Below are 6,190 nucleotides of genomic sequence, written 5' to 3'. Positions count from 1 at the left end.
TTCCCCCCACGGGCCGATCTGCACGATTCCAAGGCAGCGGAACCGAGTTTCGTGCTGAGAAAGGACTGCATTTTGTGGACATGACGGGACTGGGGCCAAGACTCCGCCGCCACCCATCATTTGTTATGAGAACAGATGAGATCCGGATGGTGAAATCTTGCTTTCCCTTCCCCTCCTCTCCTTCCTCCCTCCCTTCCCCTTCTTCCCTCCTCTTCCTCATCTCCCTCCCTCTTCCCCTCCTCCCTCCCCATCTCCCTCCCCTTCCCCTTCTTCCTCCTCTCCTCATCTCCCTCCCTCTTCCCCTCCCTCCTCCCCATCTCCCTCCTCTTCCCCTTCCTCCCTCTTTCCCTTTTCTTTCCTTCCTCCTCTTTCCCATCTCACTCCCCTCCCTTCCTCCCTTTTTCCCTCTTCCCCTTCCCCTCCTCCCTCCCCATCCTCCTCCTCTCGCCCCTCCCCTTCCTCCTCCTCTTCCCCTTTTTATTCAGGCATCTAAATTTCCGACAAAGAGCTCAGGCCCGAAACGTTGGTCACCCTTTACTTCCCACAGATGTTGCACGACCTGCTGAGTTTCATCCACCCTCTGTGGGTGGATGCGAGGACGAAGGCTGGAATTGCAGCTGGGATCCGTTTGGAATGTTGGGACCCCAGACGCAGACTAAAGGGGGAGATGAACTGCTCCACCACTCAATAAAACCATGGATGATTAATTTCCACAATACCTCAACATAGCACAAACACTGCCTATCCCTCACTCCCTTAATGAAAAAAGGTCTCTAGCCAAGCCACACAAGCCTCTTGGCTCGAGAATTCAGAAGATTCCCATCTCTATCCTTTTCATCTCTATCCCAAACGACCACTCCTTTAATTTTCAGACGTGATTTCTTAACAGGACCCCTCAATTCCAGACACCCCAAACAGGAAAACTACATCCTTGCAGCCATGTTGTAGACCGCCCACCCACTCCCCCCCACTCCAGCTTTTTAAAATCATCGATTTCAGATTTATTGTCAGTATGTACATGATGTCACATCAAATCCTGAGATTCTCTCTGCGGGCGAGGCAGAATTACCACTAAATGATAGGGGAAAAAAATGTACACAGTTCATACATGTAAACAAATAAAGAACTGTAAACAGATAATGAATGTAAACAAACTGACTCTGCAATACAGAGAGAATTAAAAAATCAATAAAGTGCACAAGTAAGACTCCTTAAATGAGTCCCTAATTGAGTTTGTCATTGAAGAGTCTGATGGTAGAGGGGTGCCAGCTGTTCCTGAACCTGGGATGCGAGTCTTGTGTCTCCTCTCCCTCTTTCCTGATGGCAGCAGCAAGAACAGTGCATGTGCTTGGTGGTGGGATCCTTAATGATTGCTGCTGCTCTCCATGTTGGTGTGGTGTTCTGTGGTGGGGAGGGTTTTGCCTGTGATTTTCTGGATTTTCTACCTTATGGAGGGCTTTACACTCAGAGGTATTGGTGTCCCATACTAGACTGTGATGCAGCCGGGTCGTGATGTAGAAATTTGCTAGGGTTTCTGGTGTCATACTGAACCTCCACAAACTCCTAAGAAGTAGAGGCGCTTTCTTCACAATGCCATTGGTGTGTAGGGTTCAGGAAAGATTCTCCAAGATAGTGACTCCAAGAACTTATACTTGCTCACCCTCTCCACCTTTGGCTTTCCCTTCCTGAAGTCAACAATCAGCTCCTTGGTTTTGGTTTCACCATTCAACCAAATTTTCAAACTCCCTCCTGTATGCTATCTTTATACAACCCACTACGGCGGTCTCGTAGGTAAATTCGTAGATGGTGTTGCTGTTGTCCTGAACCACACAGTCAGAGGTGTAAAGTGAGTAGAGCAGGGGGCTAAGAAGAACCCTGTGGTGCTCTGGTTCTGATGTGGATTGTGGAGAAGTTCTTACCAACCTTCACTAATTGTGGTCTGGAGGTGAGGAAATCCATGTTGAGTCCCAGGTCTTGGAGTTTGGTGATCAGTTTTGAGAGGATGATGGTGTTTAAATGCCGAACTGTAGTCGATAACAAACATCCTGATGAATGCATCGTTGCTGTCAGGTGCTCCAGGGCTTTGTGTTGAGCGACCTGTTTCTACGATAGGCAAACTGGGATGTGTCCATGTCACTGCTCATACAGGAGCTGATCTGCTTCATCACCAGTCCTTCAAAACATTGAATCAACCACAGAATATTACAGCACAGAAAAAGCTTTTCGTCCCTTTTAGTATGTGGTGAACTATTATTCTGTCTAGTCCCACTGGCCTGCATCTAGTCCATAGCCATCCAATGTTCCTGTCTAAAATCTTCTTCAATGTTAAAATTGAGCTGCATTCACCACGTCACTGGCAGCTTGTTCCACACTCCCACCAATCTCTGTGTGAAAGTTCCCCCTCATGTTCCCCCTAAACTTTTCCCCTTTCCACCCTTAACCCATATTCTCTGGTCTGTATCTCATTTACTCTCAATGGAAAAAGCCCATCTATATTTACTCTGTCTGTCCCCCCTCATAATTTTAAATACCTCTATCAAATATTTCCTCATTCTTCTACACTCCAGGAATAAAGTCTGAACCTGTTTAACTTTCCCTGTTACTCAGTTCCTCAAGACCTGGCAACATCCTAGTAAATCCTCTTTCACCTTTCCTGTAGTTAGGTGACCAAAATTAAAAAAATTTAGACAGACAGGCCATTCTGGCCCATGAGCCCATGCTGCCCAATTACACCCAATTAACCCACAATCCCCAGTATGTTTCGAATGGTGGGAGGAAACTGGAGCCAACCCCCCCACCCCAGAAAACCCATGCAGACACATGGATTCGAACCCCAGTCCTTTTTTAAAAAAAACTTTAATTAATATTTTCAAAACTTTTACTAAGTCCGTAATATAAAAATGAAAGCTGCAACTAACCCTCCCCTACCCTCAGCAAACTCCACAAGGGAAGCATTAAGAAAATAAAAGAAACACATACAACAATTTAGATATTACTAAATTCATACATTTTAAGAAGGCGACCACATCTTACAAAAAAGTCATAATTATCATGCAAATTGTATGTTATTTTCTCCATATAAATACAGGACGGGATCCTGTATCCTGATAAATACTCATTATGCCAACAATTTACATTTATCTTAACCTTGTCTTTCATGAAATTGCAACACATTTACGTGCTACAGCCAATACTAAATGAAAAAATGCTGTCTGAAACTTATCTAACCCAATCCATAAATGGGGCAGTGCAACTCAACAAAAATTTTTTGATCTAACAAAAATTGGATCTTAAACAAATTTTGAAGAAATTCTCTAATTTATGCCAGAATGATTGAACTTTATCACAAAGCCAAACTGAATGAAAAATGTTCTTACACATAATCCACATCTAAAACACAACTCTGAATTACAAAATCCATATGTTGTCAATTTCTCAGGGGTTAGATATAACTGGTGCAAAAAATTATAATTACATTAAGCAATTTAGTCACACCATCAAAACACATCGTCTCACAATCGGCCTGATTAATATCACAAATTAAATCATTTTCCCTTTTAATCCTAGATTTATCTAAATTTATTTTATCCATAGTGTCTTGTAACAACGCATTTAATGAATGAGAAATCATAAACTCAAATTTTGTTAACTTAGGAATTTTCATTTCTCTTCCAAAGTTATCTTTCTCTAATGCTCTAATTTGATAACACACAAACAAAGAATTCACTGGAATTCCAAATTTCTCTCTAAGTTGATTAAATGATAAAAATTTACCCTATTCAAAACAATCCTGCAACAATTTTATTCCATTAATCTTCCATTCTCTTAAAGATCTATTATTCAATGAAAAAGGAATCAATTTATTTTGATATATTGGGGCTTGAATCAATATTTTACCTTTCAAACCTATCAATAAATTCCTTTTAGTCCAAATCTCTAACAAATGTTTTAAAATCGGTACATTATATCTCTGTAATAAAACAGAATTCCACTTAAGTATAAATTGATGTGAATTAGGTTCAGAAATATCAGCCAATTCTACCCTAGCCCAGCTAGGGGGGAGGTGGGGTGCAAAACATCCAGCATACGGTTAATAAATTTTAATTGATCTGCTTCATAATAATTTTGAAAATGAGGTCATTGTAAACCTCCCAAAGCCTATTTCCAAGTCAATTTATGTATCGCTCCTCTGGCTAATTTTCCCTTCCATAAAAATTCTCGTACTACTTTATTTAAATCCTGAAAAAAAGATTTCAGAAGTAAACTAGGAATCGACTGAAAAAGATACTGACTTCGCAGAAAAATATTCATCTTAATACAATTTACTCGGCCTATTAATGACAAAGGTAAATCCTTCCACTTAATCAAATCAGCTTTGATCTTTCTAATTAATGGTACATAATTTAAATTATACAAAATGGTTGAACATTTACATCAATCATTATACCTAAATACTTAATTTTATCAGTACAACAAAATATAGTAATTTGTCTACACTGATCGTAATTTGCCTCAGAAATTGATAATATTTCACTTTTATCCAATTCACTTTATATCCTGACAATTTACCATATTGTTCCAGACATTCTTGCAAGTAAATTAAAGATCGTTCCGGATTAGTTAAATATATCAAAACATCATCAGCAAATAAATTAATCTTATATTCCTCGTCTGCTATCCTTATACCTCTAATATTCTCATTCTGCCTAATAGCTTGAGCTAACGGTTCAATGACCAACACAAATAGAGCTGGCGACAAGGGACAATCTTGACAAGTTGAATGCGATAATTTTAAAAAAGAAGAGGTTTGACCATTTATCACCTCCCTAGCAACTGGATTATTATATAATGCCTTCACCCAACCAATAAAAAAGGGTCCAAACTTAAATTTCTCCAAAACTTTAAATAAAAAAATTCCATTTGACTTGATCAAAAGCTTTTTCAGCATCTAAAGCAACAACCATATGTAGGTTGGGTTGCTGATGTGAAGTGTTGATCAGCGAAATCTCTCTAAGAATATTGTCAGAGACATACCTATTTTTAATAAAACCAGCCTGATCAGCATGTACCAATTGTGGTAAATACTTAGCAAGTCTATTTGCCAATAATTTCACTATTATTTTATAATCTACATTTAATAAAGAAATTGGCCGATATGAAGCTACATTCAAAGGGTCTCTATCTTTTTTGGTATAACCGTTATTATTGCACTCAAACACGAACCTGGTAAAGCTTGTTCTTGTGTTACCTGCTGAAGAACATCCATAAATAGAGAAGACAAATCATCATAAAAAACTTTATAAAATTAAACAATAAACCCATCATCTCCTGAAAACTTCCCGTTAAGCATTTGTTGAATAACATCCCTTATTTCTAAATCCATAAAAGGAGAGTCCAGTTTCCTCACATCATCTTCCCCTAATATTGGCAAGTTTAAATCTGACAAAAAAGATTCAATGGAACCATTATCTTGAACTCCCTCAGAAGCATATAATTTCTGGTAAAATGATAAAAATTCGTCGTTAATTTCCTGAGGTTTAAAAGTAATTGAGTTATCTTTCCTCTCAGCATTAATAGTTCTCGATGCTTGTTCTGTTTTCAATTGCCACGCTAAAACTTTATGGGCTCTATCCCCTAACTCATAATAACATTGCTTAGATCTTTGAATCAAACATTCATATTGATATGTTTGTAATGTATTATATCATAACTTCAATTTATTTAAAACTGCCTTATTATCCTCCGTACAATTTCTCTGAAATTCATTTTCCAAATCAGCTATCTGTTTTTCCAATAACTGACTCTCCATCAAAAATTTCTTCTTTTCTTTTGATGCATAGCTAATAATTTGACCATGTAAAAATGCCTTCAAAGCATTCCATAAAGGGTGTGTATTCCCAGGGTAAGGGGAAGCACCCAACTTTGCATTCTTGTATAATAAATGTTCTTTGTTCTAAAAAAAAGCATCCCATAAAGTAAAATTACTCTGAACTGTATTCCTATTCAAGTCCAGAAAAAATTTGATCCATAATGAATTTTACAAATTCTGTTTTTTTGTCAATAACATTGCATTAAACCTCCTCAAAAGTTGATTGAGTAACTTCCAGCCCAACACAAGAAATAAATAACAATGAATGGTCAGAAATTATTCTACTCTTATATTCAGCTTGAGTAAAATGAGATTACAAAT

This window comes from Narcine bancroftii, chromosome 1 (assembly GCF_036971445.1).
Source record: "Narcine bancroftii isolate sNarBan1 chromosome 1, sNarBan1.hap1, whole genome shotgun sequence".
NCBI classification, from domain to species: domain Eukaryota; kingdom Metazoa; phylum Chordata; class Chondrichthyes; order Torpediniformes; family Narcinidae; genus Narcine; species Narcine bancroftii.
Note: the sequence above shows the minus strand (reverse complement) of the source record.